Source organism: Dermacentor silvarum, chromosome 6 (assembly GCF_013339745.2).
Source record: "Dermacentor silvarum isolate Dsil-2018 chromosome 6, BIME_Dsil_1.4, whole genome shotgun sequence".
Classification (NCBI taxonomy): Eukaryota; Metazoa; Arthropoda; class Arachnida; order Ixodida; family Ixodidae; genus Dermacentor; species Dermacentor silvarum.
Genome location: NC_051159.1, coordinates 3,456,307 through 3,474,750, shown reverse-complemented (window position 1 = coordinate 3,474,750; position 18,444 = coordinate 3,456,307). Strand labels below are relative to the sequence as shown.

At 46.4% G+C, this 18,444-nt stretch overlaps 1 protein-coding gene across 1 annotated transcript in view; it reads left to right on the top strand.

The window, feature by feature from the left end:
* Positions 1-209: 209 nt before the first annotated feature.
* LOC119455260 (cuticlin-1) overlaps positions 210-18,444 on the top strand; it is a 104,253-nt gene continuing 86,018 nt past the window's right edge. The window contains exon 1 of the mRNA XM_037716661.2: positions 210-523. The gene's annotated coding sequence lies outside the window, so the exon portion shown is untranslated. The remainder of the gene's footprint in view (positions 524-18,444) is intronic.

Genomic DNA, 18,444 nt, shown 5'->3' with positions numbered 1-18,444 from the left:
AAGGGAGGCGTGGGGTGAGAGAGAGGTGCAGGCAGGAAAAAGAAGCGTAGCACGAGCGCGCGAACGCACGCGCGTGTAAAAGGGAAAAGAAAAGGAGAAAAAAAGATGGCGCCGGTCTACCTGTAAGCCGAGAAGGAAAGTCACGTGGACAGACCCCGCCTCCCCGTATAAAAACGTAGGCCGCGCTCTCCGCTTGAGGTCACTCGAAAACGGGTTTGGCGAGAGTGGGCCCCCAGTGCGGAACAGACCATCGTCGTCGTCGTCGTACTCCGCGGATGTGTGGTGTGTGCCAGGTTCGAGTCGGCCCCCACCAGCGAGCTCGGACCGCCTGACCGTCGGATTTTGCGTGCGCGCCCACGAAACGAAAGCCGCTACAGGAGACCGCTGTGCTTACGCCCTTCTCGAGAGAGTCCGGTACCGCGCGCGAGCGCCTCTCGACGACAACGCCTGGTCGAACGCGTCTGACGAACGAAGCCTGAAGTACGTCGTGTCGGCGCCGACTCACGTCGCCCACCACCTCTAGGTGAGTGAAAGTTCCTTTCGCGGCTTCGCGGCGTGGCAGCCGCGGTTTGCTCGTCCGAGCGGCTGTACTCTAACCACGCGTTCCCCAATGCGGTAGTGACCTGCCGGTGTGGGGAGTATGATTCAGCATTGCTGACGGCGTCCTCGGGCGGTGCGCCTTCGGGCCGGGAGATGCGGCACCCGCTCGCTGCGAGCGCTGCGTCCCAGATTTCCTCTAAGGTTGCGAGAGAGCCTTGCGGGCGCGCTTAGCGTGGGACTGACTTCCAATGGGCACGGACGCCCAGAGGGTCGCGGAAGGACCCGATGGTACGGTTGATTCCGCTCCTCACCGCGAATCGTGTTGTGCCACTTTGTTACTTTCAGCTGAAGGAAGCGATCGTTTGCTTTCTTTCTTATACTTTTGGATCGCGATCAGTGCCGTTGCTGCTCCAAACTTCATTGAAATTCATCTCTCCCACGCGGCAGATAGCGGTGTCGCCCTATACCCGGGCGAAAAACAGACGTTCACTGATAACCCGCACGTCTGCCAGTCGCGTGTAACAAACGGCGTGCGAGCTATTGGGTCTTGCACCAAACACGCGTTTGCACTGACCTGCTGTGCCTTCCCAGCTGCACGTAGTCTCTGTAGTGCATCACGTTGCCACGGGCGTTTCGACAAGGATTACGCAGCAAGCGACAGCGAAGCGCTCCATGCACGTCGTGTCGTTAAATGATTGCGATGCTTGAAGCGCGTGCTCTCGTGTGGTGCTGTCAACAAACTAACAGCAATGATCAGATCACGATGCAGGTAAACTTATACGACTTCAGGCTTCGTTGGTCAAGGCTTCGAAAGGCAGAATGTCGCTGCCTCCCGGGAGCACTTGAACTGGCTCTGCATCTACCCATTGCCAACCCGTTTCTCTCAGTTCGCTCTAGAACACCAGTACGTCAAATTCATTGCATGAAATGACGTTTGCAGGAGCGATAAACGGGCGGGCCCCCTTGTGATTTTATTTTGTTGGTTGTCCGATTCAAATTTCAAGGGTCGCTGCAACAAGTATTTTTCACTTCACTATTAAGGCCATGTCACTGAGAAGCTGTGTCATCTTCCAAGAGTCTCCTGTTTAAGAAAATTTGCTGAAATGATAACACTGGGTTTTCTTTCAAAATGCTTGCATAACGACGATTCTGCTTTCCGACAGCAATAGCTCCAGGTTTTCTGTCGACTTTCGTCGAGTTCCATGAGAAAATTATCAGTGCTCAAATTTCGCACCAATCCGTACCCTTTCAACATGCCAGTAAAATATGCAGTTAAATACCCTACCCACCTCCTCCCATGACAGCGCGACCTAAGCTTAATAATACTTAACCGTAGACTAATTCGTGTACAGGAGTTGCTTCACGGCATGCTATCAGAATGAAAATAAGGGTACTAACCATGTGTATGCAGGAACTTAAGAAGCGCTTTCAAAAAGTTGCACTAAGCATCGGTAGGTCCAGTTACAGCACTTCGGTGACGAAGGAGAATCATTTTCCTTGATGACTTCTCATGAACTATAAATTATTCATAGTCATTTTACACACCATTAACAGGTCACTCATTACTAACATATTAAAGCAGTAAATGCAGAATTTCATTGGATTCCATAAGGTCAAAAGAGGCTGAAACAGCACTCTAACAGCAGATGAAATTTTGCATGCACGCTGTAGTAAAGCATAGCTAACGCGCGCTACCACTTTTCTAAGTTGCTTTACTGCTGTTTCCTTTTTGCGTGAGCATGTATGTCCCATGACGAGGGTGCAGGAATCTATTGACCCATAGGTCAGGCTCGGCTAATTGTCTTCAATAGCCGGTCTGTGCAAGGCAAATTACGCTCAACTACAAGAGAGAGGTGCAGTGTGTCCCTTTGACCCCGGTAGAAGCTTGTAGAGTTTAACGTTTAAGCAAGTGCTGCTTTGTCTTTAGGCCGGAAACTACACAAAAATGACGTCTTTCTCATTTCTGTCAGCGAAGGAATAAATGAAACTAAAGAATAAATCGCTTCTACGTAAAAGAAGAAATGCCTTCCAGGAACTGTCACGTCTGGGAACGTTTCTTCAGGCAATCAGGACAGCTGAAGTTGGCATCTCGCATTGTTTCCGAATATAAGGTTCAAATAATTCTCAAAGCAATGTTTCTGTTTGTTTGTTTTGTTTTTTGCCAAGAACAAAGGCACGCACGTTAATGCTCGCACACACTGAGTTTTCATGCGCCCGTGCTGTTTGCGGATGCTTACGCATTTAGAAGTGATCGTTCAACATATTGCATGGTAACTATAGGGCACACGTGCTTGCAGAGCCTTTTGCATTACATTTGAATAACACATGGCTTCAAAGCGTGGCAACGCAGTGCAGTTTGGTTGCCTGAAGAAGCAGTTCACATCAAGAAATTTACAAAATTAGCCGTTTTTCACGTGGCGTAGCAAATTTGTACTTCTACAGTCATCTCCCAAAGTGTGCTGTAAGAAGCTTCAGCCAAAAAGCGCCGGAAAAGAATCAAGCTGGCTTTCCGAGTCTGTGAAACAAAAATGATTGCAGAATTTAGCTTGTCAGCTTAATGCAGCATTAGAAAGCGTTGCCAGAAGACTGTTTGGGCCCACAGTCACGAACAGCTCTTATGCTTGAATTGTTCGTAAGAGAAAATTTCAGCCAATCCTATCGTTAAGACGGCCGGCCAATGGACAAGAGCACGTACGAACAAGGGCGTTGCGAATTCAGCTCTTGTTACTTTTTTTTAATTTTTTAAAGAAATTGCAAGGAGCAGTTATTACCGAGAATCGCAAACTCAAAATAAGCAAATATTTGTTCGTTAAAGACATTTGTGTTTAATGTTTCTCTGAAACAGGAGCCGACATCAAATAAATGTTTCTTTTTCTAAAACTTTCTCTCGGCATGTTATACATTCATTCCTTGACACCACCGCCGTTCAGCAAAAAATACAATAAAACATTGATCCCTATTTCTAAAGTGAACTTGAAAGCCTAGTTATGAAGATAGGGACACCTAAGACAGAAAACGGAGACCGCGTATGTTTACTGCGGTAGCCCAGAAAGCACTCGTGCTTTTCACATTTTGCAGGCATTCATTCAGGCAACCAAAGGCATAGTGTTTATAAAAAAATAAATAAAGTTGCAATCTAGACAAGAAAGAGCCGCATAACAGAGCTATTTGCATTCCTTGTAGCAACCCAGTAAAAACATATTAATGACATGAGACATTGATCACTTTGTATTGTTATCCAACTGGAATTTTAACGCCCCTATCCCGGTGAAGCGCTTATAATTTGAGACGCGCCAGTTAGCCAACGTAGCGCGAGTTCGTAGTCTTTCACTGAGCTGGTACAGGGGCCAGGGTGGTATAGGACCAGGGGGGTAATCTGTAAGTGTCCACCTAGTGGGTTGTTCATTTCGGCTGCTGCTCAAGTGCTGCTTGGCTGGGCTGGGGTACCAACGAGGAGGAGGTGGGCGCCGACAGCCAGCCGCCTTCTGGCCGGTACAGCTCCAGCCAATTGGCGGTGGCCGAGAGGGACAGTCTACTTGGTGGACACTTGAAGAATACCAACTCTGGTCCTATACCACCCTCCGGCCCCAGCGTGTATAAGCTCAATGAAAGGCTGACTCGAGATACGTTGGTGTGAGCTTTATTATAGTGGGTGAGCGTTACGGCGGCAATTCGTGCGATAAGGCTTGTATACGAATTTCCTGCCTGAGGGTATACTGCGCTTCTTATAAAGACACTTGTGGAATGCCGTAAATGTTGCTAAATCAGTTGACGAGCAATATCGCATGCCTTGTCCTTGGCACTAAAGCAACCATAGAAACTTTATTCATGGTATCCACGTGCACCGATAACTGATCGTATAGCCATTTCTAAAGAAGCCCAAATAAGCGCCTCGGCGTCCCGAAGAACTCAAAGTGCAAAATTCTGTGTCATCAATTCGGCAATAAGGTATTCAAAAAATAAATTGAGTTTTATATTTATTTTCCTCTTGTGTCCTTTAACAGCAGTGAACCTTAAAAATTGCAGGCACAAGGCCAATGAAGTTTAATATAGTATAGGGCCGGACAAGAGGAAAAGAAAATCAAAAACCACTTCTTGCTCCTGAACTGGAAGATGCATCTTTGAAACACAAGCAGCTGTTACGCAATTTTTTTTCTTGCATACTGTAAGCCTTACACAGGCCCATACAAAAGTGAGTACCTATAATACAGGCAAAGATCGTCAAACAAAGCATATTAAAAGCATAAAATGAAAGTCTAGCCATACATTAACATTGTTAACAGTGTTAACCTAACAGCTTTTGAAAAAAGGGTGAGCATCTTTTATTTTGAAAAGAACATATACATAAAGCCTATATGCGTATACTAACGTATAGACATGTCTGTTCAGGTACATGGGCACACCTTTTCATCAGCTACCAAACAATTTCAAAAAAGACGTTTATAAAAGGGTTAGAACAGCTCGGGAGCGTCAACCTTTTATTGGTTGCGTTTAATAAAACAATTAAAGTTTAGCGGTGAATACGTCCGTTGATAGACTCATCCACTCACGTGGTAGTGTGGAACGTTCGATAGTGAGGCTATAAGTGCTTTGCGGCCTTTACGTATCATTCTGTCTATCAGTTGAAGTCTCTGACTGTGTAAGCACATTTGTACGCGCAGTCTGGTTAGTCTTAGACCTTAGATATGCTAAACCCAGGTTTTTAGGTTCTTGTCAAGTTCATGGACCCGCCTTTGTCTTTCTGTGGAAACATTCTGGTATTTGACATCGGTACTTTAGGCTGCTCTTCCTCAACAGTGTTCCTGTATTGATGTTGTTCTTATCTCCTTTTTACTTGTCGCTGAATCAGGCTGACTGAGTGTCAAGTTAGCCTAGTTTTCGACGTGTGGATACGTACTACTGTAAACTTCGCAAACACCAGCAAATGTTCACATTCAACCCGGCCTACTCACTCTTCTATATCTTATTGTGTACTAAATAAATAAATAAATAAATAAATAAATAAATAAATATGACGGCATTTTCGGCAAAGGAAGTCGCACTTTATATGTGGCCTAGCTGCTGTGTAGTAGAGAAAAATAACTCATAATTTGTTTCTACGCGTAGTGTTTTCGAATAAAAACGTAAACAATGCATTTGATATAAATGAAGATCACAATGTCTGAATTTTTTTACAACAAAAGAATTAGGACTCCAAACAATCACGGACTTTTCAAAGCATCCTTGAAGTGACAATGAAGAGAAAGATTAAATCAATTTAGACTGATAAAGTATGCTTTCAGAACTATGTTTCGGTAATTTGACTAATAAGTTGGTTATTAAAGATAAAATGATTATCAAAGCTGAATCTTGAAATTTCACGCCGGAACCCGAGTGCCGGCAGATCATTCTGACGCCACGGATGTAAAAGTATTTTTTTTTTTTTTTCGTATTGGGTCCATCGTGGCTCAGTAAATGTTCTCGAAACTTGCCAAGTTCAGTTTTTGGGTCTTTTTTTTAAGTGTCGTTCATTTTGATCAACGGAATATTAATTAGATCCTAGCAGACGCCGTCCAAACTCGTGACGTCATAGCGTGTTGGCGCCGAGACTTCAAGGCGGCATCGCGCCACCGTTTTGTCGTTTTCGCATCGTTTCTAGCTTATCGCGCCTCCTCTAGCGGTAGAAGTGGCTTTCGTCTTTCTCTTTTCTTTTTCTCTTTTTTTTTTATTCTAGAAAGGCAGTTTACTCATACAGCTGAAATTATTTTTGCGTCTAGTGTCCCTTTACCACAGTTTTCAATTTTTTTTTTACTATTATCGTCCGTCGCTCCTGCCTATGCTAAAGAGGCAGCAATACGGCGACATTTCGTGCTCTTCACAGTATAGATAAGCGTTACCATGGGCACGTTTTCGCAATAACGAAAAAAAAAGAAAGATTGCTGATCCTGCAGACGCCATCCAGCAGTATTTGAGGACAAGGCACGTACAAGCACCCAAGACTATGATAAGCCGCAGTATATTACAAGCAAATGGGCCAACTTGAGATCTGTTAGGTTGTATGTGAAGTGTACAATTACAATTAACGTTTCGTTTCAATAATTCTAATATGAAATATAAGTCCCTGTGCGTGTAACGGAATTGCGTCCGCGTGCAGTACGCTGCGAATTAGAATGCAGCTACGACGGTGGGTGCTCTTCGCATTTGTACGTGCAACCACGAAGTCTTCAGTCGGTGACGAGTACAGGACAACCTTTGCGCTTTGCCTTTTTGTTGTTCCTTTCGTCTGCCAGACGAACGCTGGGCTGTGTTCCTTTTTATGATGGCATCGTTCTACCGTTTTCCTTTTCAAAAATTCACTGCGCGAAACTGAAAAAAAAAATATGGCCTTGACGCAGGCATTAGTCTTTCCGAGCAGTCGTCGCTCTTAGTCGTTTTACCGGTTGCTGCACGCCAGTGCGATTTCGTATTCCTGTCCACACGACCTGAATTCGTTCAGCTGGCGGCGTCGCTGCTTTTACGGTTTTTCCAGGATAATTCGTTTCCCCCGTAAAGCGCCAATATCGAACTGCTTAGTTGTCATGGCTGTCGTCTTGAGGAAAGAGCACCACTACGTTATCTCTCCTGCGCATCAGTCAGCCTCGTATAAGACGGCGACATCAATAAAATTCGATAGTTCGATACTGCGCCTGACGCCATAGCGGCAAGTTTGTCTAGTGCCTGTTTATGTCGTATGCATATTATGTACATCCCGAGAGAAGAAATGAGCTCTAAGAGCCATGAACAGAGTGTGCGGAATCACAGATGTTTGATGACAGCGCTTAGATTTGCTCACCATCATTGCCCAGCCCACTTAATAAACAAATGAGCTTCGCAGGAATCCACATACTGCAGAAAGTGTCATGGAACGAAGAGCCCTCAAAACGAAAGATTCGCAGTGGTGGCCCAGACGAGTACGAGTCTTTCTTCCAACTGCGAAGTATTCTTTCTGAGGAATCTGCTATTTTGTCCCCTTTTACCTTTGCGTGGATAGCAAATTAGCTCTCGCATAAAATGGGTATACAGGGTGTTATTTTCCTCATTTACCAATGTTTTAAAGGAGCGGGTGCTAGTTCAGATTGCTAAAATGTAGTACCTTCCTTTGCACATCGAACAAAAACTTCGAATCCGACGGCGAGGGTGAAATCAAAATTTTGTGAAAGGGAAAACCGCAATTATGAATGATGCTGAACTATTCCCTACAGAAATTGCGAACGAGGTAACGTGTATAATGAATATAATAAATGGAAAAAAAATTATCGCACCTACAAGTATATCTAATACCTCTGTCACACGAGCACGCAAAAACTCTTTTACACAAGCGGTCTTTTACCAAGCTGAGAGACTTTTGAATGAAGAGGTGTTGCGCAGCAGACACACGGCGCCGACGATCTCCTTTTAGTGTTTCCTTCTGGACACACTACCGAAAGCGTGACGCTAACGTTCGAAACAATATCGGCCAAAAAACACTTATTTAGCTCAAAATATAAAGCGAGAACTTATTGTTTACACGTTTTTCAATTAAATTTAACATAAGAAACGTTAATATAAAGATTTATTATAGTAGTTTAAAGAGCGTCATCACGTGACATCCCCAGCCCGTTCGACCTGCTTACGAGAGTACAGAAAAAAATGAGCATTACTGGGTATACTACACCTTCTGCGAGACATAAAATTATTTTTTATGATGAGCCTAAGCGACAGAAAATTACGCATTCGATTATTTTGTTTAATATATGATAATTGCTCGTGCCCACTGGTTTCGAGGCTACTCCTTTTCGGCCGCAAAAGGAGATCGGCGAACTCCTCTTCCAGAAAAGACCGCTTCTGAAAAAGAGATCGCTCCCTGTCGTGTGTCTGCGGGTGAAACTCTTTTTCGGGAGAAGTCTTTTTGCTCAAAAGACATTCGAGTGCCCGTGTGACAGGGGTATAAGTCTAGTGACAACGACCAACTTAGCGCTACGCGTGTCCCTCCGTCGCCTTTTCTCTCCGTTAATCATATATATGCTACCTGTGTACCGAATCATGGATTATACTAACTCGCCCAAGCTTCTGCGCTTGTGTCCGAAATTACATGTCACGTTGTTTGCCGCTCGAAGAAGAACAACAATAACTTTATTAATGAGTAAAACGCTCAATGAATGGAGCCCCTAGACAAGGACCCCACTGGCTTCCGCGCGCCGTCTTTCGTAATCTGATTACTGTAGACTACATGTCTATAACAAACAGCTCGTCCGGTGCGATAGTCATTCCATCAAGATCGGTGTCGATCGAGTCCAAGTTTTCGCATACCACAACATCAATGGGATGTGGTGGTCTAGAGACGCTACATCTCTAGAGTCTCAAGAGCCATCTGAGCGGTGGTCCATATTTTGTAATTCTAAGGCGGCCCTCAAAACTCCACAGTCATGCTTAAGTCACGGCTCTAATTAACGGCGGGTATCTGAAATCAGATGATATTACCACTGCGCTGTTGATAATGGACACATAATCAAATTTAAGTGACTACCACGCCATTACGCTGTCATCGGCAACAAAAAAGCTTACGAAGCATGCACGCTCCGCCCACTAAGTCGAGCGTGTGTCTGCGCCATTGCCAAGTCATCATGCAGTGCAGCATCGACGCCCATTTGCTCGTCGCACTGCATTAGAACAATGGAATTCAGCGCAATGTGCCAACTCGGGGAATGCACTCCTTGACCATTTCTTGCGCCTTTGATTGCCACCTGGTCTACTTCGATGACATGCAACTTTCTGTGTCGCTTCTACAAACGCCTACTGTTATCGCATCTGCATGAGGGACAGTACCTCGTGCAACTGTTGTCATTGCGACGAGACCGTAGTGTGCACGTGTCCTTATCTACTGCCGCCTTCTTTTCGTAATGGAATACAGCCTTTGTGCGCCGCTTTAAGCCGCCTGGCTTAAAGAGCGCTCACGGAAGAAAAAATATTGGGACCGGGTGCTCGACCTTCAGATACGCACGCAGCCCTTCTGGCTCAGCCACCACCTTTGAATAAGCGGTGAACGCTGTTTTGTATGTGCGCGCATAACTTGTTATCTCATTCCTTTCCTTTTCCTTTCTGCTTCCCCCTCACCGAGTGTAAGGTAGTAAACCAGGTGCAACTTGCATTACATCCTTTTCTCTCCTTTCCACTCTCTCCCTCTCTGTCTCTTTTGACATAGAAAGCGAGCCGTATCTCGTGATATGGAATTTCGTAAACACTTGGTAATAAAGAGGTTAACCTTGTAATTTGTACTAGCCTAATGAATACAGCCAAGGGAGTTAATTGGAGTGCTCAGCATCATTAGAGTCCTCGCTCATAAAATTTACGCGGTGTCACGTTAATGCACCAGGCAAACATCTCTCGCCAACCCTTTCCCCCGTCACGCTGATATGTCGTTTTCTGATAACAGCGTATGGTTTCAGCATCCAGTGTTTTCTCACTTCAGCACGAAGCACCCATTTAGTACAATCTTAGAAACGGCGCGTAATCAAGTAGCGACTGCTCGAAATAGAAGACGCTTTTTTCTTCTTTTTATAATAAACGGAATAGTGTGCCTTCATCGTACTTATAGGAGCAATAGGCTACGTAATGTATTTCAAGACAGGCGCAAACTTTTTTCTGCAGTACGAACACTTGCGTGTACTAAGTAAGGTCCGAGAAAATTTTAAAAAAGAAAGTGCTGTCACAATAAAATGACTACAATGAAACCTTTCAACCAACTATTTACTTCTGAAACCTGCTTGGCCCACCACAGCAGTGCCCCGAGCAACAACAGAAGAAAAGAAAAAGTTGCCGGAGGTACGACAAAGCACGGAGATGTCACCGACAAGCACAGACCCAGCGATAAGGAGAGTCACCAGTGCTGAAACACTTGGTATTTGCATCTTTTTGGCTGGATACAACATGGTCACCAAACATTAGGGCAAAAATGGAAAGCCCAAGAGCGCTTATACAGCGGTCGCGTGATGAAGTCAGCGATTCGTCCTGCAGAATAAATTGAGAAAAATCAAGTAAGTAGATATTGCGCCCTGCTTCGGCCTCGAGCTCAAATTTAATGCGCCGGGAATGGCACAGCTATTATATTGATCAGATCGGACGCTACCCTACGGTTAAAGCGATCGGTTTCCCACGAAGGCTATAGCTGGATGCGCGCAAGCTTTCGATGCTGGAATAACGTTATCGCACTTGCGCCAGAAGGAAATGGCTGAATGGATGGTCTTGTTAGAGGACGATCGCCTTTACGAAACGCGTCCGCTTTAGCGCAATGCTCCAATCGGCCGTCGCTGGAACCGTGCCGAGTGCTTTGGACGTGACGTATAGAAACCGACGCCGGTAACTTATAATAACGAGATGTGATCAGTTGCCATTACAGCAACCACAATCAAGCTTTCATCTCCCGCAGAGTTGACGGGTCGGGCGGGCTAAAGGGCACAGAGAAAAAGTTCAGGGACGGCGCTGGTTCAAGGGACGAAGGGCGTCTCCGATAACAAATCGATCGGGCATGCAGAGCTCTGCGAGGCACCACTCGTGTGCGCCTTGTTGCTGAATAAGAAGTGAGTCGTGTTCGCGACGTCTGCATCCTGCCACTGACTATCAAATGCCAAACGACCGTGAGCGTGAGCGGAAGAAACAAAAGCAAAAAGCTCGCAGGGGATTGCGCGCGGAATGGAGCGAATCATCACGTGTTCCATCAGGTGCCGTTCGCCGCGGGGCTTGTTCCGGCGGTTCGTATCGAGCCGCCAGCGGCACCTTGCGGTGATTGAGTGGCAGCGCAGTCGCCGAGGTCTTTTACCCTTTCGGCGGCCTGCTAGCGTTCGCGGCAATTTTCTCTGGAAGACCGTCGTGCTCGCCGTCCGCCATCACTCTTGTTCAGCGTTTCCACAGCGAGTACACCGCTCGGTCACGTGACTGCCCGTGGGCCTTCAATTCGCGGGATCTTCACATTCCTCCTCTAACAAGTACTGCAGCACTATTTCAGAAGTCTGGTGTTCGGCGTTGCAGTTCCGCTGGCCAGCAGAGCAATCTGTCGGAGACACTTAAAAACGCAATCAGCTCATCGTTTCGTGCTATCAAAATCTCTAACCACCGTGGAGATTGGCGCACCCGTCACAAGTGGTTGCATACCGTATAACAGATGCCAATGAGAAGTTCACGTATCTGTCAACTTGTTGATAAAAGTGCGCAAAAGGTTGCTTAGGCTGAAAGCAAACACAGAGCCGCAGTGAACGAACATCTCATTCAGCAAACAGTTTGGTATTTAATTGTCATGGGGAAGGTTTGCAGTGCATATTACGAAACTGTGGCTGACTAGATAGTCGCTATACTAATCGCGCCGCACATGTTTATGGAGGCCAAAGTGCGTAGGCATCACTTCGTATTCGCTCGGTAGCGTTAGTGCTTCTGAACTGCCAGCCGTGCTGCCCCCTTGCGATGTTAAAATAAGAACAACGTGAGAAAGAGGGAAAAACGAAAAAAGACACGCACATTCGTTTGTCCCTACCTCTCACACTGTTCTTATTTTGACATGAACTAGCAACATGCCCAAGTCTCTATACCCTTCGTGACCCTTGCTCTGATTTCTCCGAAAGCTCTTGTTGATTACCACAAATTTACCATTGGCAGAATTGATGAAATTTTTTCTGTTAACAATATAATATTGTTCTTCACTTAAGATTAATTACGGGAGACAAAAATGAGAAAAGATGTGAAGCGATAATATAAGTGTTCATGGAGCGTCTATATATATATATACACATCAAGAAATTGAATGACGTGCTCTTCCTCGTGGTGCAGCGAGGTAGGACTCGGTCGGCGGCAGGCCGCTTGATCGCTCCTGTCCGTCACAACAATTGTTTTCATTGAAATGTAGGTATATCACTGAAATGACAAGGTATATCAGTTATATGTATGCACATATATAATCCTTCATTGTAGTCTCTTTTTCGTGTTCTCCGTTTACGTCTATTAAAATTGCCATGGGACTTGGTACGTCGTTTACTATATGCTACACAGAACTTATCACTGGCAGGCGAGTGAAGATCTATAACTGCGACTGAGATAGCGCGAAAACACCCATGACGCTTGCAGAACACGTGACGAGTGCTTGTCTTATAACAAAAACGCCCATCGTGTGTTCTTCAGTCATTTTGTGCCTATTCGCCGCTTTCGCAGTCATCAATGCAGACCAAGCCGCCCAGTTTACCATTTCGTTGAAGTGGAGATAGTTCGCTACAGCCGACAAGCAGCGGCGCGCATGGTTCGGAGGCAGCGGAGATTTCCAGTATAGCTATGGCACCTCTTGCCCAACAACGTTTAGGCCGTGGAAGCGGGTCCTTCGCGTGCAGCGCGGGATTAAGTTTGCGAGCGTCGCACTTGCTTGAGGTGATAAGTGAGCCGGCCGCCTCGCTTCGTGCCTTAGAAGCAATAGAACTACCAAGGTAGAGATTATCAGTACTTGTAACTGGGATTGTTGGTGCATATTCAGTAAATATAAAGGAGGCAACCTGTAACACGGACGAAGAAAGGGGACAACGCTCGTCGCTTCCTCTTTCTTCGTCCGTGTTCCGGGTTGCGTTCCATTATAATTACTGAAGATAGAGTTTGTTTACACATTATCGGAATTTCACCCTTCTAAAGTCATCATCATCAGCAGCAGCAGCCTATATTTATGTCCACTGCAGGACGAAGGCAATGGAGTTACAGGTATCCATTCTGTAACTCTAATGGTCTCCCGGTTATCAATCCTATGCATTACATGGCCTGCCCAGCTCCATTACTTTCTCTTAATGTCATCTATAGGATATCGGCTATCCCCGTTTGCTTTTTGATAGACACAGATGTCCCTTAACGTTAGGCCTAACATTTTTCGTTCCATCGCTCTTTGTGTTATCCTTAACTTGTTCTCGAGCTTCTTTGTAAACCTCCAAGTTTCTGCCCCATGTGTTAGCACCGGTAGAATGCAATGATTGTGCACCTTTCTTTTCAACGACAGTGGTAAGATCCCAGTCAGGATTTGGCAATGCCTGCCGTATATGCACTCCTACCCAATTTGATTCTTCTGTAAATTTTGCAGATTTTTTAGACTTTATTTAGGCGTCCTTGGGAAATGAAATCATTCAAAGGAGTCACCGAAGGCGTCACAGCTGCTCCTCAGGAGTCGCTGGATATTTAAACATAAAGCACTTCTTTCGGAAAAAGAAGAAGCAGAAGACCCAGTAAAAATACAGACAACGAAGTATCTTGGGTGTCACTGCACACTTGAGACACAATTTAGCTGGGCTGGTAACACAGCCCAGCTATCTCACAGAAACGACTGCGGGCTAACACAGGGCGAACGGTATGCCACTTTCATACGTTTAAAAAGACAATGTTTTCAGTCAGATTGCTTTGCAGTTACTGCTCTCACACAGAGTAATATACTGCAGCACTATGGATATGCGAACGGGCATTCGTAGTGCTTTCGCCTCGGCATTAGGACTGAACTCTTACGGAAAAACAATGTCATAACATCCCAACAGCGTGAAAGATTGCGACCTGTGCACATCGACGGGGTGCAGCAATGAATAATGCTTATGGACAGGCGTACATAATCAAATGGCATCGCCACACACGCGCACAACACACGAGCCTATAGGAAACGAAAACGAGTTCGAAAATCTAGTCCTTTTAGCGCAAATGGCTAAGAGTCCCCTTTTTTGGCGGGAGCCGGACAGCGATTGTGTACAGAGCTCAACAAGCAGTCATCTGACAGCGAGTGCACCAGCAAAGACAGCCACCGACGCCGGTCACTAACCTCGGCGCCCTTGGAACTTGCGAGGTTTAGGAGAACAGCTCAGCTCGTAATAGGAGCTGTCTCTTTCGCTGCATAAGTAAGCACGGCTTATTGCTGCGCCGAGAAACAGCGGGTGGCCGATCGGGCACGACCGCCGCTATCCATTTTCCCTGGCTGACTTGGCACCGCGAGGCACGTCGCCCGTGGCGAATGCGCCGTCTCACTGCAGCGGATGACCCAAGGCCAGAGAGAGGCTGAGGCTCAGGGCGACGGCGGGGGTCCTGCTCGCGCTCTCCACATTAGGCTTAACAGCAAGCTCTGCCGAAGCGGGTTGAGTCTGCGCAAGCAAAGAAAGCGGGATTCCGTGGAGCCTCCTCGGCGATGTGCCCCCTCCGGAAGGGCGGCCGTCCAGACGGGTTATTTCTCGGCGTGCCTCTGATGTGGTCGCATCTCCCTCCCGCCGGCACTGTTTTTTTTTTTTTTTCTCGTCGTTTGATCTTTTGGGTGGGTCGGACTTTCTCCGTTCAACCGGAATCGCATAGGTTTGGTGTTCTTCGACAGGCACACTCTCGCCCAGAGAGTAAGTCTGCAAACACGCAGTCTTTTGCGAGATAAAGGTTTCACTCGGAAGGAGCGAAATGCATTTGCTATACTTCCGAACGGAAGTCGTGGGTATCCGTTAATCTTCGCTCGGGAACACCTTATGTAGTTCTGCTTGTCAGAGTGAACGAATCATCTCATGAGAATAGAATTAAATTCGCGACATCTCCAACTTGCCCGACCTCTTTCAACAGACGTCAACCAGGAAGGCGGCCGTCGTACCCAGGAGCAGGGTGGCAGCTCAAGCGACTAAAGTGGTCTTTCAAAACGCGCTCAAAGGCAAGAACAACTCCTACCACATTTGGCAGAACTCTCCCTCACAGCTTAAAGAAACCGAGACCTGGATCAGACTGCGGTGATGTCGATACAAAATGCTGTTTGACATGCCCACGGAGATGACGGCAAAAGGAATGGATGAACGGGGTCGGCACACGTTAGGAGGAGAGAGTGCGGGTGGCCAGAAAACGTGGCCCAGCACTCAGTGAAAGGAAAGCAGAAGACAGCTAGACAGAGACGCGGATGCTCACGTCCGTCTTGCATACGTTCGCTAGCCACCAAGAAGCGGGTCAAGGGCCTCGGCCGCCGGACGGCCGAAGCGCCGGTTTCTCCCTACTAGTGCTCGTACGCCCATCCAGTGGCTGACTGGGTCCGGGAACTGCGCAGCGCGGCTGCGACCAGACAGAGCCGCCGCCGACCCTACAGCCCGCCTGACATCCAGACGTCCGCCTGGGTGGCTGCCCTGCCCTGTGTCGATGATGCGTCGCCGCCAACTCGCCTCCGAAAGTCGGGAATGCCACGGCCCCACCTAACGCAAGCTTGACGCATAGGAGACGCACTCCGTCGCTTGCCCCTAGACGGCCAGCGTGCGCGAGTAGGCACGAAGTACATGCCACGAGCGGCGGACGTGCACTTGTAGACGTGCGCAGAAAGTGCGCGCTGACATGCACTATACGGCAGCGCCCTGTCGAGTTAAGCCGCGATGCGTGTGCGCACGACTGGCGCGGCCGTCCACACCTGTCCGCTTAATTACTTGCGTTTCGCGGGGCGTGCGGTGTCTGTGCCACTGCTATGACGGGTTGACGGCGCCCAGTGCGCTGGGCCGGAGAAATCGAATGACGTGCTCTTCCTCGCACTGCAGCGAGATTGGACTTGGTCGGCGGCATGTACCTTGATCGCTCCTCTCCGTCACAACATTGTTACAACTAATCGCTGCGGGGCTTGGCCAAGGAGGCAACGTCAGTGGGAGGGGTTCCGGGCTGAATTGGCAGAGAGCGCAGAAGGTGACCGAACCGCACTTGAACTTAGTAGCTGCAGTTTCGCTCATGGATGTCATTTCATCTCTCTCTCTTCCAACATTATCTTTTTTACTAAATATGTCCCTCCATTTACGTGCAAAAAATGTATAATAAAAACTTGAATAAACTGGAAGCTGTGTTGGTACGTCCACGGTATTATAACGTCCTTTGCTCAATTCGTTGTCCACCTGCTTCGGCATCGCTGACACGTCACGAGCTCGAACAGACTGCCATCCCTCTGCCGCCTCCTAGATGCTTTGCTTGCGTGTCCACCTAGCAATCTCCCTTCTGCTTAAGGCAATGGGACGTGCCTCAAGGTCACTATAAATGGCCGTGAATGGGTGAGTTTCCGCTTTGATCCCGCTTCACAAAAAAAAAAAAAAAAAAACGCTCTTCGCTGCGCTCATCTATCACATCGATCTCTCAAGGAAGTTCATTTATGCGGTCAAGTTCCACCTTCCGTACCGGTGCTTTCTATACTGCCACCACTCGCGACTGTGGATGGGAATGGTCTTTCCTAAGGGGCACCACAACAAATGGACGACAGCGGTAGGTAAATTGACGCAGACACTCGGACTATCCTCAGTACACAAACAGACGTGGGGGCTTAAGATTGGACTGGCTTTACCGGTCCCTCCGGTTGCGCGCATCCACTTTAAAGTAACAAATGACAGGAAAAGGAGGCTCACCCAGGGTGCGCCAGACGCTAAGGAAGAAAGACGTCAGCACTCACATCGGCCATCTTGAGTTATTACGAGCGTATAACGCCTCATGCTGCTGCTGCTGTTGTTGTTGACCTTGGTGGTTGTGGCGCATACACACAGTGGGGATGCGCCATCAATCGGGTGGTTATGTTGGGTGTATAAAAACAAGTGAATTAAGAATTTGAAAGCTGGAGCTTAGGAAGTAAGATTTTGTGAGGGTAAAAAAGAAAAACAAGAGCGAAGAAAAGGTAAAAAATAAATAAATGAATAAAATAAAGCTATGTTGGGGAGGGGGACAATCAGTCTAGCATGGTAATCGATTAGATTCAATCAGTTAATTTTGGAGTGCCAAGCAAGCGTTTCTGTGGCTGAACCCAATAATAAGAGCTCTAAAAAATAGGATCACAGGCTCCGATAAATCTAAGCCAATATTCCGAAGCGGGATTTCCAGTAGTCTTTTTCTTATTACAGAAAAACGCCTAAGACAACAAGAAATGAACAATTGTCTGCGCTTCGCCACAGAATGAGCATAATGGTAAGGGGACACCTCATTGTCCGGGGGCATCGTTTCACCAGAAGTGAATAATAGAACATTGTGTTTTATACTAAAATGACACTTACTGTGGGAAAAACAGAGTATAGGAATCAAGGGTATGACATTGATTTGACTACGATTTGTTATGGTATTATTGCGAAAGCACATTTATTGTTGTCTTATCATTCATATTACATGCTATGTTCACAACGTTCCTTACGACTAGTTCAATTTGTTACTTAATTTGTAAAGTAAGAATAAATCGTTAAGCATTAAGCCACGCGCCAGTGTACATCTAAATGATGCTTAGGAAATAACACAACCCATGCGTAACTATTTGTCTAGGTCTATGCAAATATTTTTAACATTATTACTATCGGTAGGAGGTCACCTGATACTATTGTCACGCATCGATTTTTTATGATAAATTTGATTCAAAAATGTTAATATAAAATTCCTCGAGTTCGTCCGAAGCCAGAGGAACGAAGTTTAGGAAAGTTCGCGTATGCTGTCTGACGGCGCACGCAGACATTATCGCTAAGCTTAGCTTCAGCATCGTTAGTATGAAACTCAATGGGCTGGATGTCAGCAGTGTCACTACCTTTGCATGTTGCTTTAGTAGAAGTAGCAGTAACAGTATTTGGTTGTTCATTTTGACAAAGTCAAGAAAAGGAAACTAAGAAGGGATTACTACTGGCCGCACTGTAACTGTCTAGCTACACAGGCTAGACAGTACCAACCTGAAACCGCGGTCAGTAGTGTGGTTGGGGCTGTGGGCAAAGGGAGGAGGAGAGAGGATAGACGAAGGAAACTATTTACATAATGTGCAATGTGGTAATAGTGAATAAATAAGTAAATAAAAGTAAACAGATGAATAAAATTTTGAAATCTATAACAAAATAACATAACATACTACTAACAATCAAATAAAGAAATAAATACAATAAAACAAAAAGCGACTATGGTGGCAAAAAAAGG